Raw genomic sequence first — 26,111 nt, forward strand, 5'->3', positions numbered from 1 at the left:
CTCAATCGTAACTAACTAAAGTAACGCGGCCTGGAGAATGATATAAACACATAAAATGTTACATACTCTTAATATATGGAAGAAAGTTCCCTAAAAGTGGTTAGTATTAGATACTGAGATATTAGTATTAGATACTGTATATATCTTTTTCCTTCAAAACTACTAGGGGTTTAACCTTAGTAGCCAAGCCCTAGATCCGCCCCTGCCTAAAATATACATGAATTAAACATAAGCGAACAACATCTAGTACTAAAAGATGCAAGCCTAAAGAACAAAAAATTCAACTGCAGAAACCAGTAGACGATTTGCGACAGATACCATCTTACCTTTTACATTTCATTTAATTCTGTAATCGGTAAAACATGTCAAATTTCGTATAAGCCTACACGAATTTCTGCAATTTTACATAAAGTAACTACTTTTACACATAATCCTAAATGATTCTGATTGAAAACAAAGAATTGAGAAACAAAGGATTCAAAATTTCAATTAACAAAAGCCCTTATAGTACCCATAAGCCTGATTGAACTTTCATACATATAACCCTAAAATTTTACATACACATAACATAACCATATGTCATATATATATATATGTATATATCAACAAGTTTGTTTCTGAATTATGACGATAGCCTAACTAATACAATAAAAACAACCAATTAAATTGCCACAAATTAACGAGTTCATAAGTAATCCAAATCGACAATAATCTAAAGTAAAAACGCAGTATAATTAAAAGAGAAAATACTTACAAGGTGGAAGCGTTCTATCGAATTGGGCGGAGTGGTTACTGGCGAAGTGGTTGTCGGAGATTTTGGTTGTCGGAGATTTTGGTTGTGCGATTGCAGTTTCTAGCGATTGCGTTTGTGTGTTTGTGAGGTTGTGTTTGTCTGAGATGGTGTTTATGCGGTTTTGTCTGAGATAAAGGTAAAGTGTTTATTAATATCGATAAAGGTAAAGTGTTTTTTACTTTGGAATATATTATTAAAACCACTTGCAGGCTGCAGCGTTAAATAGGAAAACGTCTCTTATAATTTGTTTGAGGCGTTAAGCAACAATACGCCTCATTTGATTTCTGTGTCTTTAACAAAAAAAATATTAATTTGCGTCTATTAGCCAAAAACGCCTCAAATCCATAGCCGCAAATTAACTCTTTTGTACTAGTGTTAGGTGGGAACGGCTGCGGTCCCCCACTTGCGGCGTGGAGTACTGGTTGCGACCGTAATCTGGCAGGGCTAGACCTTCAGGCTAGCCAGGTGATTGGTGATGTGACGGTGTTGGAGAATTGGGTTTGTATATTGTTGTTGTATAACTTATATTATGTATGCAGTAACTGACCCCGTTTAATTGTTTTAAAAACTGTGGTGATCCATGGTGAGCATTTATTGAGCAGGTATGATTGGATGCGCGAGGGATTAGCGGGGCATGATTCAGCACGAGTTTAATAGAAGACTTCCGCTATTTTATGTCGAACATTATATTTACTTTAGTTGGTTTTTTGGATTTGGAACAATTGTATCATACTTTACAGTCTTTGGATTTTGATGTATTCACTTAAACTATTTATTAAAGTACGTTCTTTTATGGTCTATTTGATATTCATTGCCTCCGGTAATTGAGATGGTAGTACTCTCATGAATTAGGTGGTCTTGGTAAGGCACCTTGGTGTATGGGGGTGTTACAAAGTGGTATCAGAGCGACGATTTTGGAACCTGTAACTAATGAATCTAATGAACTTAGAGAGTCAAATTAAAATGAACCCGGGTAGGAGTTGTTAGGAGCTAATGCAAAGACTTGGAAGACGTCCTAAAGTCGCGAACTCGCCCTACAACTTTGAACCAGACACTATGGGGTGTTATAGGATCGCTATGTGTGTACTAACGTTTATATGAATATGTTGGATGGATGATGTGTGGTTAAATGGAGGATGTGGTGGAAAAGGGTGAAGGTAGATGTGTATGATAATATGATTTTGGTTAAATATGTTGTATGATGAAATTATTTATTATGTGGCGATAATAGTAACATGTGAATAGGAGATATTATGTTGTATACGTATATTTTATTGTTGCGAAAAGTTATAAAGTCAAAAGCATGCGGGTAGTTAGAAACGTCAGCATGACTCGATCGAGTGGGGGTAACTCGATCGAGTAGGGTGGACTCGATCGAGTGGGCTGAGCTCGATCGAGTGGGTATATGACAACGTTGGGCAGTAGGTTCTGTTTTGTTCAACTCGATCGAGTAGGTGGAGAACTCGATCGAGTGGGGCTTACTCGATCGAGTACGTGTGTGACTCGATCGATTGTGTTTTTATGTCAGTTATGGTCAGGTTCAGGAGTTGGGGAACTCGATCGAGTAAGTGGGCAACTCGATCGAGTGGGAGTGGTTACTCGATCGAGTAGGTGATGTGCGGGTCATATTTGCTTTGAGCTGTAGGCTATGTGCTTACGTTTATCTCTCCTCTTAATAGCTCAAAGATATGCCGCCAAAGATATCTGCCATGTATGTTAGGGCTCAGGAGATGAGTGTGGACGAGATTGCCAAGATGCTTGAGCAACAAGATGCGCTTACCAAGGCCCTTAAGAGGTTTGAAAAAGATAAAGATGTCGAGGTAGACTTTGCCAAGATGATCACTACGATATCCCGCTACAACCCAAAAGAATATATGGGTACTGGTGCGCCAATTTTGCTCGACAATTAGCATAAGGAGATGGAGAACATCTTGGGAGTGGTTCATTGTGCCGAGGATTTTAAGGTTGAACAAGTTGCGTTCTACCTAAGAGATGCTGCAGGGGAATGGTGGGACAAGGTGAGGGAGAGTGCCCTAGATCTTTATCTGAAGCAGGGTAAGTCAGTTATACCTTGGGTTGAGTTCAAGAGAGCGATGGGGAGGGAGTTCGTTCCGGAGCACGTTCGCAGTAAGTTGAGGGAGGAGTTTGATTCTTTCAAGATGACCTCGGATATGACGGTAGTTGAGTACTATCATAAGTTTAATGAGAAGTCAAGATATGCTTAGAACTGTTGGAGTATGTGTCCTTAACAATAGTGCGATCACATGATTTAAAATCATAATTAAATCTCATAATAAGAATACGTAAGGGATGATTCATTATATAGTCAACTGATCAACATTAATCGGTAATGATTAGCTAACTAGAGTCTGACATTACTGTCGTTTAATGGTGGTGGTCAGTTGATCCCTTAAGGTCACACCTATAGGACGATTCCCAAACTGAAAAGTTAATTAATCGTATATTGATACGGATTAATTAAATCCTTAAATTGACCAAATTTATTTTAAAAGATAGAGTTATATATCGTATTGTAATGTGATTAAATAAGATTTAATTTAGTAATTAATTTGTTATAATACTAAAATTGATTAATGTTTATGAAACATTTGAGATAAGAATAATTGGTTAATTATAATTACAAAATGTTGTAGATTATATTAACTAGGCTTAATGTGACCAAATTTTATATACATATAGTTATGAATTACTATTTATTTTGTCATAAAGTAATTTGTTTAGTAATGATATTTAAAAATTTTAAATATGCATTATAATGTCTAAATGACATGTTACATGCCTAAAGACCTGACACATTACATATTGTGTGACAAATGACAAATGACAAAGTTAAAATGGGGGTCACATTAAGGGCATAAAACCGGTTGGATGGGTTTGTTTAGAGGATGATTTTAAGATGCTTTAAACATCAAAATTATACCTAAAAAGCTTAAGCCTACATCTAGCCTTTTCTTGTGAAGACAAAAAGTAATTGAGAAGAGCAACTTTGGCACCCAATAACAGCATGAACCGGCGGCCAAGGGAGAAGTGAGAGGTTCTCATTTTTCATTACTCTCTCTTCTTAACATTATTCTTATGCTTATCTCAAAACCTCTCAACATAAAAATTGTTTTATGCACATACTTTGTTCTAAAATCTAATATTTCCACAAGATTACTAGTATAGTAATAATATGAATATTAGAATCAATATTTAAGGTAACTAATATTATTATCTAGTTAGTAATAATATTAGTATTGTGGGATAGTCTTGGGTGCAACTAAGAGGAGTGTCTCTATACTTGAGACTTGAAGATCTTGAAGGATCATTCCAAACGTATTGAGCTCAAGAACAAGTGAAGGTAGGAGACCTTACTTGTGCCCCAAAAATTCGAACTACAAACAATGTAAGAAATGTGATTTTCTCCTTATTTTTGTTCATTTTGTTATGCATGCAACTAGATCCACACAAATATAAATTATAATTAATTTATAAAATAACTAGATGAGTCTAATAAGGGTATATGAACCTAACAATTAGCATCAAGAACTTTGGTGTTGCATGCATAATCGGTTTAGTTTTTCCGAGTTAAATGTAACTTAATTAAAACTAGTTATTTTGTGATTTATGTGATAAAGCCACGAAATTATTTTGCATGTAATAAATTCTGGTTCTAAAACATATTTAGATCATTTTGATGATTTATGGATGATTATTGCTTATTTTAATGATTTTTAGTGAAATAATTATATTTTATTGAGTAAAATGACCTTTTATTTACAAAAAATAGTTAAACTTCACTACTGGCCGTGATTTTTTAGTATGACCTCACATGAATATTTTATGTATTGTATGTAAAATTTCATATTAATGTGATTAATATTTCATGATTTATGATTTTTATGTAATAAAAATGGCATAAATAGAGGTTAAATGACTAAAAATAGTTAAGCTTTGAAACAGGCCATGAAATTTTAATATGATGTCACATGCATATTTTACAGATTGTATGTACAATTTTAGATAAATGTGATTTATTATGCATGATTTATAATTTTAATGGTTAAAATGATATAAATAGTGACTATTTTTAGCAAAAATAGCTAAAATAAATTTTATGGCATGAAATTTTTCCCTAATGTTATATATTTGATATGAACATCAGATCTAAAGTTGCATGATTAATTTTGATTGATTTGGTATGTTTATTGATTTTTATGTGATAAAATCGATAAAAGGGCAACTTTATTACTCATAAAAATAAATTCGAAATTTTTGGTTGAAATTTTACCATTTCCAGGTTCTGTAAATTATTTAAGAATGTTCAAAATTTTGATTTTGATTTTTCCATAATTTTATGTTTAATTTGGAATTAAATGGTAAAAGTTATATTTTATACGATTTATTAATGAAATAAATTATAAATATTTTTTGGGCAACATTTTATTGAGTTTTTGGAATATTGATAATATTCCAGTATTTACAAAATTGTGATTTCGAAATGTTTCAAATTTTTATGATTTATTGGAAATTATTTCATAATTGTTATGATTAAGAGAAGGTTAATAAGCAATAATAGAAAACCAAGTTGAATTATAGTCAAAAATTTTGTGAAGATTAATTTTTGAGTCCTAAGAAGGTTAGGATAATTAACTTGGACTTAATTTTTATTTAAGTATTGATTTGTGATTTTAATAAGTTATTATCACGCATTTCCATAAAATCGGATTATATACGATATAAGGTTTAAATAGGGCGATTTGGCACATTAATTTGGCATGTTAATCACATATAATAATGCTGCATTTTTATAAATGAATGTCATATTTTATTTATGTAATTTTGAATTATGTAATTTTATCTTAGTATGGCCTTAGTTTTTTTTTATTGGTATTACCCATAATGAAAGGGAATATCGATTTGGTTGTAATTTTAATGTGATTTCGCATCACCATTTTGTAATTTAATATATTTAAATTTTTATTACAAATGTATAATAGGAATAGCCATGTATTTTTATTATTATTTTGTAATTCCGGAGTTTCCTAAAGACGGAGCCATTCGGAAAGGAGTTCCGGTCAAGACAGTGTTCTCCTTGGGATGCGTGTCACATGAAGTTCAAGGGACTAAAGGAGTTGGTTTCCGAATATGTAATAGATTATTTGATTTTCTATTTTAGGAAGGTCATACTAGGAAATTATTATTTGCTTTGCATTCCTTTTAATATGTTGCATGCATTGCCAAATCGCCATAAACAACACATGCATTTCATATCGAGTAATCGACAGTGTCAATTATAATTATCGATAATTCAACTTTTATCTCACTTTAAATTGATAGATAATAAATTTACAAGACCTTTACTTTTAAAAGATTGAGACTTAGCCTTACCAAATAGTAGGAGCCCGTGAATCTCAATTTCATATAGGTACAATATGGTATTGAAATATTATACCGGGGTGCTTGCTTTGACGTTGGGTAAGTGGAGTAATAAATAGTTATTACACTTCGAAAATTTGGTTGATCTCAACGAAGGTATTTTGCGACCGTAGCTGCAATAGGTTCGGGCTAAAGATGAACTTAACGTAAATTCTTCGACTGAGAGTTCTAATTGTAGAATCGGTTAAGAGGGTTAACCCACCTAGTTATATTAGTAAAGGTTGTAGAGGGACCGTTGTCCCACAATCGAGCTAGTATGGATTTGGATCTCGGAATCATTTATATAATTGAGTGGAGGTCATTATATAAATGCTAGAATATGCTAAAATATTTTAGATATAACGATGAATGTTTATTTTTCCCACTATTTCGTTGTTTTTAATGTTTTTCTATTTCATTACTCCTACTCATATGCGATATAATTCGATTGTAACACGAGTCTCCGCTAAACCACTATTGTTAACGAAAAAGAATCTCTTTCTAATAATGAACTGTATCATAGATTGTGGACTAGCTCCATAGGAATCGTTCTATTCCATAGAACTCCATAGGAGTTGTCCTATGTCATATAAGATTAGCATCTTAAAATTCCTAACATACCTATGTATGATTTCTTGTGAAGAAATATGACTAGGGGTAATGATTAATCAAAATATGTTTTGATTATATCTTCTATGCATCCATGGTTCAAAAGTCTTATTGCTCTACCTAAACACTTGTCATCAAGCACTTAAGTTGTTAAGAATATGACAATGTTAAATTGGTAAATTGATTTGCTAAAAATTTTCATTGACCAAATACCACAATTTAAGTTCGTCCTTGTGAAGGATTAACTAGGCATTTATATGAAGTAAGTCTTCATCAAGTAGAAATTCTTGAAGTGAGTGGGAGCAATAAGAAGTAAAGTTCCTATTTTAATTGTTAAGGATAGAACTAGGCTCAGAAGAGAAGGTGTTAGACACTAAAATAGATACAAACCCCAATAAGTAAAGATCAAGGAAGTTGGTCGTGTGACTCCAACATATTCCTTCTTGAATATCTATGATATTGACATTGTATTCTTGCTAATTCCCACATCATGAGTATTTGATAAAAATTTGTGGATTTCATCATAATATTTGGCATTATCGTGTGACGACTAGCAAGAATAAGTTCAGAAATTTGCATGAATAGAACTAGGGTAGTTGACATTTCATCCATGAACATATAAGTGTTATAGTGTACTCGTTTTAGTTTTGTATTTAGAAATCACTAGTAGAAAAAACACCTATTGCGTCAGTCGATTTACGTCGGCTCTACAAAAACTGACGCAAAAAGTACTTAGTTTTGGCGGGAATGCATTTTTCGCCTTTAGTTAAGCTATTTGCGTCAGTTCTTTATAAAAACTGACGTATATTTTGCGTCGGTTATTAGCAAAACTGACGTATTTAATCAGATATATCAGTTTTATTCTTTAACTGAATTATTTGATGTTAGGTTTTTGCATCAGTTGAGGTGCAAACCGATGCAAATAAAATTTAATACAAAAAAAGAAAACAGTTGAACCCTCCTAATATACACCGTCTCAAACTTTTCATCTCCCAATTAATCTTCCCTTTTTCTTAGATCATTAATCACCAAACCCTAGCTTGATCGTCCCACCACGACCACCATCACCGCGCCCTCACGCTCTCCCCGTCGTACCACCACCACAACCATTGGAGCCGTCGCACGACAAACCCTACTGCTGAACACGAAACCCTTCCATATTCACCAAACCTTAATGTTGGCTCCCTCATTCTGCCGTCACACAACCACCACCGTGCTGCCCTCCTTATGTTGTCGCTCAAGCCGTCGCACCAGGCCACCACCACCAACACCGTGCTTCCCTATTTCAAGTATGATTATTGTTGTTTGTTATGTTTATTGTTGTTTATTGTTTGAATGTAAATTTATTTGCATATTTATCAATTCGTTGATAGTTGTTCGTATTTATCGTATTTATGAATCGTTTTATCATCTTGAATCGCCTTGTAGTTTGAAGTTAAGGCATAGTTACGGGGTGTTCAGGGCATAGTAACATCGATAATGGAACGGACTGTGTGAATCGGGTTGTGAAGTTTGTTGTTTCGTTTTTGTTTATACTGATGCGAATGCGAATCAAGATATTGATCAAACTAATGATTCGAAGTTGGTTAATGAGCTGGACGAATTGGTCGTGAACACTCACGATAATGGCCTAATGTTGGTTCGTAATTTTCAGCCCTTACGCTCCAATGATCCTTCCTTTGTTAATTTGCTAAGTGTGGAATATGGGGACTGATGGGGAGCACACCAAGGCACCCGCTGCACGCACACCAAGGAGGACGAAATCCCGCTTTTGTTTTCTTTATTTTTCAAAGAACTTTTCCTTGTTTTCTTGCATGTTTCCTTGTGGAGACAACTTTTCCTTGTTTTCTTGCATGTTTCCTTGTGGAGACAACTTTTCCTTGTTTTCTTGCATGTTTCCTTGTGGAGACAACTTTTCCTTGTTTTCTTGCATGTTTCCTTGTGGAGACAACTTTTCCATGTTTTCTTGCTTGTTTAATTGTTAGCCATTGGATGTATTTTGGATGGTTAAGATTAGAAGGACTTGGGCTATAAGTAAGCCAAGTTCCCAAGTGTAATTTTCAGAAAATTCATAACAAAACACTTGTGTTAAAATCGTTTCTTGTTTGGAAACAAAACTGGTTTGGTTGAAACGCGATTTCGATTAAACTTTCGAGTTGTTGATCAATAGGTCTTGGTCTCACTCACCTTGATCAAGTAATAGGTCTTACTTGTTCAAACACTATCCTTTTATTTACAAAAATCGAACGGGTCGTACCTAAATGCGTTCGGTTCGCCAAAAACATCCATCAATTTTACTCTTTTGTTCTTAAAATCAAACGATTACAAGTCTCATACAGACCTAGTACGAACAAATTAATCCACCGTCTTGTCCAAATCATTTTTATTTCCGCTGCCCAATTCGTATCATTTGTGGTATCGAGCTTGGCTCTTGATCCTTGTTTAACTATGTCGGTGGATTTCAACAGTCCAGAATTCATTCATCAATTACGGGAAGCCTTGAAGCATGCTCGTGAAACTGATGAGCGTTGGCAACCTAGAAGAGGAGAACGAATTGTTGATGCATTCAAAGCGAGTGATCTTCCTGAATTCGTTGGAGGGGCTGATCCCGAGGCCTACTTAGAGTGGGAACGGAAAATCGATCGTCTATTCGATTTCAAAGACTTGGATGATGATAAGAGGTGTGGGTTTGCAATTCTGAAATTAAGCAAAGGAGCATCGCTGTGGTATGAGGCGATGAAGGCTAAGAGGGTCCGAGAAGGCAAAGAGAAAATTGATTCTTGGGTATCCCAAACGCAAACTACGGAAAAGGTATGTACCATCGACCCATAGGCTGTCTACTTATCGCAAAATTGCTGATTTTAGACAAGGCAAATTGAGTGTTAGCGAGTATTTAGATGAATTTCAGAATCTTGCTATTATGGGTGAATTGGAAGAAATAGAGGAACAAAAAATTGCTCGATTTTTGCGTGGTTTAAATTATAACATTGCTAGCACGGTTGAGTTATACCAATATTCTGATTTTGATACTTTGTGTAGTCTTTGTTTGAAAGTTGAATCCCAAGGGAAAACTAAGTATGGGAGTGGGTCGAATTCAGAATCGAGTAAGCCTAAAACGTGGTCTAAACCTGAGTTTAAATCTTTCGGTACTCCAACTAACCAGGCCGTGTCTAACACCTCGACTGGCAACCCTAAAAACACCACTGGTCAGTCCTCTAAACCCCCGGGAAAAGAGACTAGTTTGGCTAAGGTTCGATGCTTTAAGTGTCAAGGATTCGGTCATTATCAAAGTGCGTGTCCTAATCAACGAGTTGTGACCTTAAGAGAAGCCTTCGAGTGTCGGGATGAATTGTTGGCCGAGGAAGAACAAATGGATGAGTTTCTGATTCCTAGTGATAATGAGGAAGGGGAAGAAGAAGTAGAGGGTTATGAGGCACCTAATGTCAATACTAATTTGGTTTTGCGAACTTTGAAAATTGATTCTAAACCAATTGAGTCGGGACAACGGAACCAACTGTTTCATACTAATTGTAAGGTGAATAATAGATGGGTAAGTCTAATTATCGATGGGGGAAGTTGTACTAACGTTGCCTCTACTGAAATGGTGTCTAAATTGGGTCTTAAGACCACAAAACATCCCCATCCTTATGCTTTGCATTGGCTAGATAACGGTAGTAGTGTCAAAGTTACTAAACAGGCCCGTGTGAATTTAGCAATGGGTTCGTATGTTGATGAGGTTTTGTGTGACGTTATACCCATGGATGCTTGTCATATCTTGTTGGGTCGACCTTGGCAATTTGATCGGGATGTGTTGCATCGGGGAAAGTGTAATGAATATGAATTGAAAGATAAGGGAAAACGAATTGTGCTCAAGCCTTTATCACCTCAAAACAGCCGTGTTGCTGCCACAAACACGGTTTCCAAGGCTGGTATGTCGTTGTTGATTGGAGAACGGGATGTGGAGCGAGCTATGGATGGTGGTGAACGGGTTTTCTTACTGATTGCTAAAGAGAATTCGAGTTCTAATGTTGTTTTGCAGGAAAATGACCAAGTTGAAAAACTCCTTACGGAGTTTAGTGATGTATTTCCCGATGAACTACCGGCTGGTTTGCCTCCTATTCGGGGCATTGAACATCAAATTGACCTTATTCCGGGCTCATCTCTCCCGAATAAGGCTGCTTATCGTTGTAATCCCGAAGAAACAAAGGAACTCCAAAAACAAATCGATGAACCGATGGCTAGGGGCTATGTTCGGTGAAAGCATAAGTCCTTGTCTTTGTCTGGTGCTGCTACTTGTGCCAAAGAAAGATGGGTCGTGGAGGATGTGTGTTGATAGTCGTGCCGTGAATAATATAACAATCAAATACCGCTTCCCAATTCCAAGACTCGATGATATGCTTGACGAGCTTCATGGTTCGGTCATCTTCTCAAAAATCGACCTTAGAAGTGGTTACCATCAGATTCGAATGCGTGAAGGTGATGAATGGAAGACGGCTTTCAAAACGAAGCATGGGTTATATGAATGGACCGTTATGCCATTCGGTCTTACCAATGCTCCAAGTACCTTCATGAGATTGATGAACGAGGTACTTAAATCTTTCTTGGGCAGATTTGTTGTGGTTTATCTTGATGATATATTGGTGTATAGCAGGAGCATAGATGATCATTTTGAACATTTGAGGCAAGTGTTCGAAACATTGCGAAGTCAGAAACTTTATGGGAAGCGTGAGAAGTGCTCTTTTCTTGTGGAGAGCGTGATTTTCTTAGGATACGTGGTGTCCAAGGATGGTGTCTCGGTTGATCAATCAAAAATTGAAGCGATTCGATCATGGCGAAACCTAAAACCGTTAGTGAGGTACGATCTTTTCATGGGCTTGCTTCATTTTATCGTCGATTTATTCAAAATTTCAGTACCATAACCAGCCCTATAACGGAGTGTTTGAAGAAAGGAAGTTTTAATTGGGGCGGGGCTGCCAAGCAAGCTTTTGAAACGATTAAGGATCGGTTGTGTACCGCTCCTATCTTGGCTTTACCCGACTTTACTCAACCTTTCGAGGTAGAGTGTGATGCTAGTGGCGTGGGAATAGGGGCTGTTTTGATTCAGGGGAATCGTCCTATTGCCTACTTCTCGGAGAAATTGGGTGGGGCTCGATTGAATTATTGCACTTATGATAAGGAATTTTATGCTATTGTGCGGGCTCTTGATCATTGGAGTCACTACCTTCGTCCTAACCATTTTATATTGCATTCCGACCACGAATCCTTAAAATATATTAATGGGCCGCAGAAGTTGAATCTTAGGCACGCAAAATGGGTGGAATTTTTACAATCATTTCACTTTTCATCCAAATATAAAAATGGGAAGAGTAATGTTGTAGCCGATGCTTTGTCTCGTCGGTATACCTTGCTGTCCACACTTGATGTCCGTCTTTTGGGCTTTGAAACTTTGAAGGATTACTATGGTGAAGATGGAGATTTTGGTGCTATATATCTTGAGTGCAAATCAGGAACTAAGGGAGAGTATTTGATTCAAAACGATTTTCTTTTTAAAGGAAATCGACTTTGTGTTCCTAAGCATCCGATTCGGGAACTACTTGTAAGGGAGGCTCACGGTGGAGGGCTAGCTGGTCACTTCGGAATGGCTAAGACCGTGGAGATCTTGAAAGAGCATTTCTTATGGCCACGATTGCAAAAAGATGTTCACAATATCGTGGGTAAGTGTGTTACTTGTCAAGTTTCGAAGAGCAAGTTCAAACCAGGTGAATATACTCCTTTGCCAATTCCGGTCAGGCCTTGGGACGATGTTTCTATGGACTTCATTGTTGCTTTGCCACGCACTCAACGTGGGAAGGATGCTATTATGGTGGTGGTTGATCGTTTTTCCAAGATGGCTCATTTTGTTGCTTGTCATAAAACCGATGATGCTTCTAACGTGGCTGATTTGTACTATCGGGAAATTGTGAGGTTACATGGCATTCCGAAGACTATTGTGTCAGATCGGGATTCTAAATTCTTGAGCTATTTTTGGAATACATTGTGGAGGAAAGTGGGTACAAAGTTGCTGTTTAGTACCTCTCACCATCCTCAAACCGATGGGCAAACCGAAGTCACAAATCGAACTTTGGGAACTTTGTTGCGTGGGCTTGTGAGCAAGACACAAAAGGATTGGGATCTCAAACTTTCTCATGCCGAATTTGCTTATAATAGGTCGCCTACTCATGCTACGGGTCATTCACCGTTTGAAGTTGTATACGGTATTAATCCTTATCTTCCTTTGGATTTAATTCCGTTGCCTAAAGATGAATTGGTGCATAAAGATGCCGAGTCCAAGTTGAAAGCAATGTTGAAACTCCACGAGCAAGTTCGGGCCAGAATTGAAGCCGTGAATGCAGCCTATAAACGGAAGTCAAACAAGAATAAGAAGCCAAGGGTGTTCGAGGTTGGAGACTTGGTTTGGGTGCATTTGAGAAAGGAGCGATTTCCAAGCAAACGGAAGAATAAACTCATGCCTAGAGCGGAAGGTCCTTATAAAATTGTGGGGCGAGTCAACAACAATGCTTACAAAGTTGAACTTCCGGGTGATTATGGTGTTCACGCCACTTTTAATGTTGGTGATCTCTCTCCTTACTTGGATGACGATGGCCTAGCTGAATTGAGGTCAATTCCTTTTCAAGGGGGAGGGGATGATGCGAATGCGAATCAAGATATTGATCAAACTAATGATTCGAAGTTGGTTAATGAGCTGGACGAATTGGTCGTGAACACTCACGATAATGGCCTAATGTTGGTTCGTAATTTTCAGCCCTTACGCTCCAATGATCCTTCCTTTGTTAATTTGCTAAGTGTGGAATATGGGGACTGATGGGGAGCACACCAAGGCACCCGCTGCACGCACACCAAGGAGGACGAAATCCCGCTGCTTGTTTTCTTTATTTTTCAGCAACTTTTCCTTGTTTTCTTGCATGTTTCCTTGTGGAGACAACTTTTCCTTGTTTTCTTGCATGTTTCCTTGTGGAGACAACTTTTCCTTGTTTTCTTGCATGTTTCCTTGTGGAGACAACTTTTCCTTGTTTTCTTGCATGTTTCCTTGTGGAGACAACTTTTCCATGTTTTCTTGCTTGTTTAATTGTTAGCCATTGGATGTATTTTGGATGGTTAAGATTAGAAGGACTTGGGCTATAAGTAAGCCAAGTTCCCAAGTGTAATTTTCAGAAAATTCATAACAAAACACTTGTGTTAAAATCGTTTCTTGTTTGGAAACAAAACTGGTTTGGTTGAAACGCGATTTCGATTAAACTTTCGAGTTGTTGATCAATAGGTCTTGGTCGCACTCACCTTGATCAAGTAATAGGTCTTACTTGTTCAAACACTATCCTTTTATTTACAAAAATCAGAACGGGTCGTACCTAGTACGTTCGGTTCGCCAAAAACAGTCCATCAATTTTACTCTTTTGTTCTTAAAATCAAACAGTTACAAGTCTGCGCGTACCTAGTACGAACAGTCCACCGTACTGTCCAAATCATTTTTATTTCCGCTGCCCAATTCGTATCATATACTATATTCCGTCTTATACTGTACGATGCTGTATGCATCTAGTTCATAATTTGAATGGGTATTTCGTTGTTTTAGAATACTAATTTATTATGTATACTACGCACACTCGTCATCAATAACCACCATTAACATTGTAAAAAATAGTAAGCAAGGTTTCAGAAATCTGTGAATTTGCCTTTGAGTTATTATTGTTGTTGGATTGTCAAAATAGACGCTTATGCAAGTGTCCTTTAGAGCTAGGAGCTAGCTGCATCTTGCTTCATACAACATAATTTAAGTATTCTTTATTCAATAAACAACAACAAAGCTTTCAATATAACTGAATACTCAAATTAGTTTGTGTTAATCAATTTATTGCATTCTGGTCTTGTTCCTATTTGATTTGTTCTACTCATATTTGTGCACATGAGGGTGAAGTATTCCTATTTGATTTGCAGGCATCATAGGCAAAATGTTGTTTTCTTTGTGTTTGTACACAAGTCCAGCTAAGAGTATTCACATTTTTGTCTATATAATAAACTAATAGATGACCAAAAGAACCCTTATTATTATTTTTCTTCTTTAATATGTTGTTTTCGAAATTTTAGTTTTCTCATGTCCAATATGCTCATGTCTAGTCTTCATAAATTAATTCGTTCCTGCAGGGAGGACGATGTGGAATATACCGTTAACTGTCCAAAGTGGGTGATCAGCATGCAGGTATGATTGAATATCATGACTTCTCTTTCTGACAGTAAGCGCAAATTTAGTACCTTTAATTAGATGGTTAAAACTTAGATAAAGTCAATGATGTGAATATTCAAGGTTTCAGGTGAAGTTAAAAGGTCTCGTCTAAAACCTTAAATATTCAGTGGACCAAGTCTAACTATAAGGCGGTCTTACCCAAAACTTGTTGATAATCAAATACTCTAATTTCTATGTACATATTGTAGCACTAGTTAGCTTTGGCAAGGTTGCGGCCGGCCAAAAAGAAGCTGCTAAAGAATTCGGTTTGGAAATCTACTCCTGGGATGATTTTTTGGAACTGGTAAGCCATGCTAAAATATCCATAGGCTACATTATACTTAGTTTTCTATCTATTTTATGATTATAAGTTTATATTGTAACAAGTTCTCGAAAAAAAAATTGTTCATAATGCGAAAATCTTTGCAGGGAAGCAGTCAACAATTTGATCTTCCCGCGAAAAAGAAAGATGATATTTGTACAATAATGTACACTAGTGGTACAACCAGTGAGCCTAAGGGAGTGCTTATCTCCAATGAGACTGTTGTCACTGTTGTATCAGGCATTAATTTCACATTGAAGAGCATCAATAAAGAGGTATGTTCACCCTCCAACATTCTCCACGGTAAATATTGTAAAAGCGCTAGATCACTATAAGACGGTCTTACTCAAAACTTCTCTTGTTCTGATTTCCCTGCCTCTTGTAATGATGTGAATCCACCGGCAGGTATCTGTCATACCTTCCCCTAACACATATACTTGATCGAGTAGTCGAGGAATTATTTATCTCAACTGGTGCTTCAATCGAATATTGGCGTGGGGTAAGTGAAATCCTTAACTCAAAATTTTACTTTTTTCTTGCTGAATATTTAGGTTGATCTCACATATGAAACTGTCACACATAAGACTCGCAGAAACCTTAAAGCCATTATTCATGAAATGTGGACTTTTCTGTACTCGATAACGTATGTTTGTTCGGGATGTCAAGTCGTTATCTGAAGATATTAAAGAGCTGAAATCAACGATCCTTTGTACTGTTTCGCGCGTGTTAGATAAAATCTATGTAAGTCATACTCACCACATTTCTATTGACTATATTTTTTTACCTCAAACATCAAATTATAAAATGAGTAGGCTGCCAGAAAGGAAGGTTTACTCCTTCTCACTCTTTTTAAGTTTACTACTCCGTACTTCATAGTTGTTGAAACCAGTGCTCTAGTTAGAAAAGATTGACAATAAAAGGCAATCTAGAGATCAAGGCTTTTAATTTTACTATTTTCCGACACTTTTTTTTCTTTTGCAGTTGTCAAGGGAATTCGCCGTGTGATGCGGGGTCGAGACTGTATTTTTGATGTCTAAAGATCATGGTAACATTCTTCTGCCTTGCTTTTGATCAGCTCAACACCTACCATGCACAAATTTTTTTATGTATATTTGATGGTAGGTTTGATATACTAGCACCATATCATTCATTTGATTACTTTGATTAAAATACCTCTCACAAAGAATAAAAAGGAAACAAATGACCATAAGTAGGGGAGTACTATTTATTTTATTCTATTTGCTCGTCTCTAATGGCATACTTCTCCATATAGCAGCATAGAATTAGGTTGACATTCATTTGATAAGCGAGCTATCTAATATGTTGTTGATCGATAAGCCTATTGTGTAATGATTCATGTTGTAGCTCATTGTAGCTTCAAAATATGAGAATCATGCAGCACTTGTGAACAAGTAACGCCTCGGTGATTCTGGGTCGAGGAACTTCATTGAATGTCGACGACATACTCCTTATTTCTTTGTTTTTGCGTTCGCTTTTTGTTGCAGCATTGCAACTTTGATTATTAGCTTAAGGGTGTTGTCAAATCTGTGTTGAAAGAAGTTTTGCGGACACTGAATCTGACTGAAGGAAGCTCTCAACTATGCTTTTGATCATCCAAGAACTTGTCAATATTTTAGTGGGTTTGTGGCATCGAGTTTGGATTGATATATAGTTTTATGTAAGTTTACTAGATGCCTAAACATTTAGTATAGATTAGCTTAGTAACTAAGACGTTTGTGGGATTATTTGTACTTTGAATTATATTCGAAACATTGTTGGGTTGAATAAGATGTAATGTTTTACATGTGATGTATTAGTGGTTGGTTGGATTTCTTGTTGCATGTTTTTTTAAGTTTTGGTATTCGAATTGTGAGTTTTATGTAATTTCGGCAGCAAATTTTTATATAAAAAAAAAGTATTAATAAATTACGTCGGTTCGTGAAAGAAATGATGCAAATGAGAAAAATGAATTGGCCCTAAAACAAAATATCAATTGCATCAGTTATGATAATGAATGACGCAAAAAAATAAAGAAAATACATCGGTTCTATAAAGAACTGATGCAAAAAATAAAGCAAATACATCAGTTTTTGATATCAATTGCGTCGGTTTTTAAAAAACAACTGACGCAAATAATGCTTTTTTGCGTCGGTTTTTGAAACACAACTGACGCAAATGGTGAACTTTTTGCGTCAGTTCCATAACCGACGCATAGCAAATACGACCCCTCGATATACGTCAGTCCAAAATCGACGCAAAAGGCCCTCTACAATTGACGCAATAGAGGTTTTTTCCACTAGTGAATGTACCCCAATAATTGTTATGATGTACAATAACTCTAAATAAGAATATAATTCAAGTTTTGCATAAAAACAAAAGGGTTTCACTTTTATATATACAATTAAAATAAGCAGTGTGCTCTTACATACCATGATTAAGTTTATGGTGAGACCAAACAAATCATGGTAATTATATTCAAACTAGAAATAAATATCATATTTACAAGACTAACGTTGGTGACCCAAATCATTTCTCAATTCACGATTGAAAATCGCATTTACAAACTAGTTTTAACTAGTCTCCCAAACATTTGATTGGGAATCTTTTGGTGTGTGTGAAAATCTTGTATTCAAAACAAGTTAATTCATGACTTTTCTGGAAAGGATTATGAATAGAGCAAGATATTCGCCCTATTTACACTCTAAAGTGTATGGTCGAATACAATTTTAATCAGAGTAGGTTATTACTTCTTCATCTCTTTTACGAACGAATTAGGTAGATACTTGATATCTACTTAATGAGGTAAGAAGAGAAATTCTTTGAATAAGTTCAATGAATGTTTAAAAAGTATCAAAACCTACATATAATAAAACCAAAGTATTACTACTTTGTTACAATAGGGAACAATAAAGTGATGACTTTTATTTACACCAAAAGAGTGTGATATCGTATCGCAAGTTCACTTTCATTATGAAATGATTGAATCTTTACATTACAGTTGGAGGTAGTTTCTGTTATAAAATTTGTCTGGCATTTAAATTTTCCACTAAAATAAAACATGATTAAAGCAATCATGTACTTTTCATATGATATATGGTTAGGCATGGTACCTAAATTGTAACTTGTTTCGATAGTAAACATATGCTCATTTTTCCTACAAGATCACGAGAACAAAGGGTTTGTGGGTTGTGATGCTGTCTATTAAAGAAATGAGGAGTATTTCTTAAAGACAGAGTGGGAGAAAATGTTCAAGAGCCACAAACTGAGAATAAGACATAGGAAGATGTTCCTTCTTGGCCAAAATCAGTAATTATTTCTTCGAAATTTAAAGTGGACAGGAGTCATGTTATTTTTGAAAGTAACAAACCTGTAACTTATTAAGATGCTGTATCTAGTTTCAACTCCGCAAAAGTCCAAAATAAGCATAAACATGAAAATGTTTATTTAGCTTGGTTGGTTGGTGGCAAAGGGTTTTGCACGCAACAACAACGCTTCATTGAATTCGGATATAATTTGATATAGTTGGATTTTAAATTATCTTGCATGAGTTTTGAAAATCGCAACTATCCTAAGGTAGGATGCAAACTTAAGAAGAAATCTTAAGTAGATGTCAAAGAGTTGAATTTTATGTTTTGGTCATGAGTCATGTGATAAACTTTTCTCCAATTGTCGAGTAGTTCTGTTTATACATGGAGTTTAGTGGGAGTAATATGGTGTTACTAGTCTTATATGTAAGGGACATATTGATCATTGTTAATGATGGAAGACTTAGGAGAAGAATAATACATCTCTAAGGTATCGAGACCTATAAAGATAGTTCTAAGAGGATATTAGCGTTAAATGAACATTCTTATGTTAATAAGAATCTTGACAAGTTCAAAATTATTGAACATGTAGAAATTGAATCCATATGCTTCCGCTGCGGGATTAATTCATTATGCTAAGATGTATCACCATTCTTAAACTTCATATATTTGGAGTATGACGAATAGTTAAAAATCGAATTCTTGAGAGAAGTCTCTATATAGCCATAAAGTTCATTAGTTAGTACTCAGGAAGTACTAAAGATATGAAGCTAATTATTTAGAATTGAGATGGATTTATGTGCAAGGAGTTACACAAAAACCATATTCTAAACACATAAGGATGGTTAGAGAACCATCTTGGCTATATTATTTAAGGAGGATATCTGCTAGAAACATCCTAGGCAGTTGAACAATGAGATATACACAACGGAAATTGAGTACACTTGCAATAATGAGATATACAAGAAGGAAGGGATGATATTAGGATTAGGTTTGATGAATTGGAGGAACTACGGTAGTTCGTTCCAATAACCGAAGGTCCTATCCCCACACACTGTGAGGACAGTGGGAGTTATTCAAAGGCAAGAGCGCCTATGTCCAGATTAGATCTAGACACGTACTCAAAAAAGTTCTTATAATACAAGATTATTCACAAGAAGGGAAATAGTATATAGTAAGGTTAGGGAAAGTGCAAAGTGTTACTAACACTTGCTAACCAAGGCTTTTTCATAGGCTAAGCATGATAAGTCATGCCATTTCAATTAAGTTGAGATGTATAGTTATGTACAATATTAAGTATGGATTATAGATTATGTAGTAATTGATATGGTATCAATTTTACATATGTGATAATGCATTCATCGTTTGAGTTTTATATTAAACTCTTTTATTACTTTGTTATATCCAAATAGGTTGTATGGACAACGTTGAACCCTATTAAAGTAAACTGGATTAACATAGTATTGGCCCCTAGTTGCTTATATGAGGTGACGTTTCGAAGTAACTAGAGTGTGATGCGATTGATGGCAAGTTCAAGTGCCATAGGGTCATAAGGGATGACTAGTTGATCACATAGGCAGACTGTATTGGACACTCTGTCGGGCAGTGACCGCTTATAGAGTTCTGGTAATTTTTATTGTGACACCCCCATACTCCAAGTGCCTTACCAGGACCACTTAAGGTATGAGAACGTCACCATCTCGGTTACCCGAGGCAATGATAATCAAATGACAATGAAGAAACATAATTTAAATAACAATATAGTTTAAAGTGATTACATGTTCAACACCAAAACTGTTAAACTGAAATACAAGGTTCTCAGACGGTCTACGTATAAAACTATCAAAGCTATAAAACATCGTCTGACACAGCGGAAGACTTCTAAATGCCACGTGATGACTCATCCGAGCTATCCCATACGCGTCATATCATACCTGCTCAATAACTACTCACCATCCTCGAATGGATCACCACAGTTTTTAAAACATTTAAACGGGGTCAGTATTAATTACACAATCAAAGCCACACTGAAACAATCATACAAACAGCTCACACACAATCCCAGTCTCCATCTCCAGGCACCTCATAACTGACTACACACTAAAGTGTGTAGCCCTGCTAGAGTACCAATCGCAACAGATACTCCTCGCCGCCAGTGGTGGACCGCAGGCGTTCCCACCTAAGCCCCGCTCATCTCCATCGAGCGATAAACCCATGTTCATTAATGTGCACATCCCTTCTGTGGGGGGTTCCACAGAAGGCGAATCCCGGGCGTGAAGCCACTCCCGCAAGTGACTCCACTCAGCCAGGGACGCACCCCGAAGAACACAGACAGATAAACAGCAATCACAATACAACATCAACAACCGTCTGAATCAAACAACAATATGAAATCACAACCGTCTGAATCAATCAACAATATGAAATCACAACCGTCTGAATCAATCAACAATCACTAACTACAGCACAATCACCACATACATCATGTAACTAATACTGAGTAGGGAAACCCTACCTAGGAAGCAGTCACAGACTCAGACGATCTAAGCAGCTACTCAGAATCTCTCCTCAACAAAGCCTCCTCCTATACATATATACATACAAATACTACCTTAAACATACAATTATAAAAACCCCCAAATCCCCAAATTAGGGTTTAACCAAAATCAAAGAAACAATATAAAAATCATACTAGGAGCTTACCCACAATACGACGGTCTCAACGGCGTAAAGAACTTAACGATCCGACGAATCTAGCCATTAGGATTTGCCAACAACGCGACGAGAGAGAACTACGTAACTTCTTTTTCTTTTGAAAGGTTTAGAAAGGTGAAAAGTGATTAAAGAAAATGACGGAAGCCTTTTATATTAATCTCGCGTTATTAGCAAAACCCGTCAAAACAAACCCGTAAAACACACTTACTTGATCGAGTAAGGCACTTACTCGATCGAGTGCCCCCTACTCGATCGAGTACCCAACCTACTCGATCGAGTACCCTACAGGCAGACTACTGTTTTGCGTCAAAAACTACTTACTCGACAGAGTAAGCCCCACTCGATAGAGTACCCATAGACTCATAAAACCGTAGTATTACATTTATAAAGCGTGGTCGTGGCAAGAGCTGCTATAGTATTCTTTTGAGTCGATTCTTTGACTAAAACTGTTCGCCCAAGTTGGCACAGTTTCTGATTGGCTTTAATTTATGCTCTACGACTGTCGTAACTGAAGTCAAATGGGTATCTTTTGGGTCATGATGAACTGTGGCTATACAAAGGGAATAGTGAGATAGGAATTGTCCACCCCCTTGTCAGGGTTATCTAAAATATCAGGGCCACTCGAGGAGTAGTGAACTAGAAATGTGTGGCCACGCTCGGAAGGTATCTACGGTAGATAATTCCGCTCAAATAGTTACTCTCCAAATCGAGGAAACCACTCAAGATATGATCAAATGCAAGTATGACCTGCAAGAAACCTTGCATTGAGTGGGAGATGATGTAATAGGACAAGAGAATTGGTGATGCACACTTGTCTCGGACAAGTGGGAGATTGTTGGAGTATGTGTCCTCAACAATAGTGCGATTACATGATTTAAAATCATAATTAAATCTCATAATAAGAATACGTAAGGGATGATTCACTATATAGTCAACTGATCAACATTAATCGGTAATAATTGGCTAACTAGAGTTTGACATTACTGTCGTTTGACGGTGGTGGTCAGTTAATCCCTTAAGGTCACACCTATAGGACGATTCCCAAACTGAAAAGTTAATTAATCGTATATTGATACGGATTAATTAAATCCTTAAATTGAACAAATTTATTTTATAAGAGAGAGTTATATATCTTATTGTAATGTGATTAAATAAGATTCAATTTAGTAATTAATTTTTTATATTACTAAAATTGATTAATGTTTATGAAACATTTGAGATAAGAATAATTGGTTAGTTATAATTAAAAAATGTTGTAGATTATATTAACTAGGCTTAATGTGACCAAATTTTATATACATATAGTTATGAATTACTATTTATTTTGTCATAAAGCAATTTGTTTAGTAATGATTTTGAAATTGTTTAAATATGCATTATAATGTCTAAATGACATGTTACATGCCTAAAGACCTAATACATTACATATTGTGTGACAAATGACAAATGACAAAGTTAAAATGGAGGTCACATTAAGGGCATAAAACCGGTTGTCTAAATGCAATTAAAATGTCTAACAAATTCAAATTATAAAATGTTTATACAAACGGGATAGTGTCCAGTTTTATCTTCCAAAACACTTGAATAGCCCAAAAGAGGGCTTCTGACTGGACGCGATCCCTTCAGCATCGCGGGCCGTCCTTTTTGGCTTCCATGAATTAGAATTGATCAAATGAGAGTAGTCCGCATCCACATACGCCTTTACTCTTGACTTTAATTTGTCATGCTTCTTCCTTTCATGGACTTTGTCTTTGGCATCTTTTTTGGCAGTGAGCTCAAATTTCATTCTACTTTTATCACCGGAACCTCCAATGTCCAATCCGCCTAGACCTGTAACAACAAAAATGACAGAATGGCCCTCCATTTTGCTCCCAATCTAGGGCGGAGGTGTTAATATAGCAGCACATGATTCAACATTATCAATTGGAGGTTCCGTGTCAGGGTCTGTAGAGGGTAGTGCATTGCAGCGCTGGACTTGCATAGGAGCCCTATGAACACTAGACTGATAGAAGATCAACTCCTCATCGCCTACATAAAAAGTCAAAGTCTTTCCCCCGACATCTATTACTGCGCGAGCGGTAAATAGAAATGGTCGTCCTAAAATAATAGGGGTGTAAGAGTCTTCGGGGATGTCCAAGACTACGAAGTCAACCGGAATAAAGAATTTCCCTATCTTAACAGGTATGTCCTCTAAGACACCTAAAGGCCGTGATAAAGTACAGTCGGCCATCTATACGGTCATATTAGTACAATAAAACTTGGTGAAACCAAGCCTCTTAGCGAGAGACAACGGTAAGACACTCACACTAGCTCCCAAGTCGCATAATGCATTGTCAATGAAATGGGTCCCGATATGACATGGTATAGAGAAACTACCCGGGTCAGACAACTTAGGTGGGGTCTTATTTTGAATTAGGGCAGTGCCCGCTTCAGTCAAAGCCACCGTCTCATGGTCATTAATATGCCTACTACGTGTTAAAATATATTTCATAAACTTCATATAGGAGGGTACCTGGGTTAGTAACTCAGCAAAAGGTACATTAACATGAAGACGTTTCAAAATTTTGGCAAACTTACCGAATTGTTGCTCAATCTTCTTGCTCTGCAATCGTCTCGGGAATGGGACCGTAATTGGGATAACTAGTCCTTCATTCTTCTTCGCCAAAGAATTATCTCATTCAGCATCAGATTCACTCGATCGAGCAATAGAACCTCTCGATCGAGTAACTTTCTCAGCAATAATGCTCGATCGAGCACCTTCAGTCACTCGATCGAGATCTCCCTTTTCAACAGTGCTCGATCGAGCACTTCTATCCTCTCGATCGAGGACCTTTTCAGCATTATCCCTTTGATCGACCACCAGAAATCAGTCGATCGAGGACTTTTCTTGGATTCAGCAAATTCTCGTCAAAAGACAACTTTTCTTGCACAGTAACTTCAACTTCCGGGTCAAAAGGTTCATCATTCTTTTCTGATATTTTGGGTCCTTTATAGGAAAGACCACTCCTCAAGTTGATCAAATTTATCATCTCATGATGTTTCTTGTCGGGTTGTGATGGTAAATGACCCGGTTGTCTCGAAGCTTGATTGGTAGCCAGTTGAGCTATTTGAGATTCAAGTGACTTAATGGAGGCATCTTTCGCTTGGTCACTTTTCTGCAATTGGATGGTCAATGATTGCACCATCGACTTCAACTCGGCTATATCACTTATGCCACTAGAAGAGGCACCTTGTTGCGGCGGTGGGAAAAAAAGGGAGCTTTTGAAAGCCTTGTTGTTAAGCTTTATGAGGCGGCACATAAACTTGTTGCTACGGTGGAGGTGTAGGATTCAAGACATTTTGACTTGTCCATCTCAAATTAGGATGAACTCCAGCTTGATTGTTATAATAAGAGCCTCTTTGCCTAAATTGTTGGAAGGCAAAGACTTGCTCCTTTTCAGCTAAACAGTCCATGGCAGTAAGACCATCATTACCACCACATCTCTCACATGAGACGGTCTCTTGTCTAGATAAAAAGTGAACCGTCTGTTGATTCCCCGTGGCTTGCAACTCGAACTTATCAAATCTAGCATTCATGGCTTCCAGCTGAGCCACGAGTGCACTATTATCAGTAGAAACCGTTCTAATACCACTTCTAGGGTTCCCATATTCAGCATAATAGGTGGCCATCTCTTCTATAATTCCCCAGCCCTTATCATCATCAATGTTCTTTTGAAACCGACCATTGGCTGCAGCATCCAAAATAGCACGGTGGTCATCATACAACCAATTGTAGAACTGGTTGCACAAAAACCATTGGTTAAAACCATGATGTGGGACAGACCGAACAAGTTTCTTGAACCGACCCCATGCTTCATACAAGTTCTCATCTGGAGTTTGTTTAAAACTCGTAATCTTCCCTCTCAATGCATTAGTTCTTTGTGGAGGAAAATATCTTTTATAAAAAGCAAGGGCCAAGGTCTCCCAATTTGTAATTCCAGCTGCAGTCCTATCCATATCAGTTAGCCACTCTCGGGCTCCATCAGTAAGAGAGAAAGGAAAAAGGACTTCCTTTATCTTGTCTTGTGTCACTCCCTTAGTAGCGGAAATGGTAAAACAGTAATCTGTAAAGACCTCCATATGCTTCCTCGGGTCCTCACCAGCTACTCCACGATACAGGTTTCTCTCAACCAGATTGATGTAAGATGGACGAATATCAAAAGTATTTCCATCTTATGTTGCAAGGTTAAAACCCTTAGGAATAGAGTCAGCTGTAGGCTCGGAATGACTGGCAATATTAGGCATCTTCGCAGATTTAGTTGCAGAAATAGAAGTGTCTTCTTCTAAAGACTGGTCTTCTGCAAATGTAAAGTTTTCAAGATCAGGTTCAAAAGTACTCAAAGCTTCCTTTTAAAGATTCTTTCTCAACAAGTTCTGTCTACGGCGAAAAGTCCGCTCCGGTTCAGGATCAGCGGGTACTAATTCTGACCTGTTAGACCTGGGCATAAACTAAACTAAGAAAGAAAAATAATAAGAACTATCTCAAGGAATTAGAAATCCCTTGAGACTGAGACAAGCGAAAATAGACAAGTAAATACGCTAATTGCCTCCCCGGCAACGGCGCCAAATTTCGACACGGCTGTCGCAACCCTATCAAAAATAAACCAACCGGCTCAACTAATATAATAGAGG

At 36.8% G+C, this 26,111-nt stretch overlaps 2 long non-coding RNA genes and 1 other non-coding gene across 3 annotated transcripts; all 3 read left to right on the plus strand.

Moving 5' to 3' along the window:
* The first annotated feature begins 7,916 nt into the window (after window positions 1-7,916).
* Window positions 7,917-15,932, plus strand: LOC141609099 (uncharacterized). Its single transcript, XR_012527205.1, has 5 exons — window positions 7,917-8,109; window positions 15,020-15,074; window positions 15,308-15,402; window positions 15,528-15,695; window positions 15,826-15,932. It is a non-coding gene; the product is annotated as an uncharacterized LOC141609099 (long non-coding RNA).
* Window positions 15,933-16,075: 143 nt separating this feature from the next.
* LOC141609100 (uncharacterized) lies at window positions 16,076-17,126 on the plus strand. The gene is made up of 3 exons (XR_012527206.1): window positions 16,076-16,161; window positions 16,402-16,465; window positions 16,926-17,126. It is a non-coding gene; the product is annotated as an uncharacterized LOC141609100 (long non-coding RNA).
* An 8,116-nt stretch (window positions 17,127-25,242) lies between these two features.
* LOC141609791 (small nucleolar RNA R71) lies at window positions 25,243-25,349 on the plus strand. The gene has a single exon (XR_012527701.1). It is a non-coding gene; the product is annotated as a small nucleolar RNA R71 (small nucleolar RNA).
* The last annotated feature ends 762 nt before the right edge of the window (window positions 25,350-26,111 follow it).

Source organism: Silene latifolia, chromosome 10, assembly GCF_048544455.1.
Source record: "Silene latifolia isolate original U9 population chromosome 10, ASM4854445v1, whole genome shotgun sequence".
NCBI classification, from domain to species: domain Eukaryota; kingdom Viridiplantae; phylum Streptophyta; class Magnoliopsida; order Caryophyllales; family Caryophyllaceae; genus Silene; species Silene latifolia.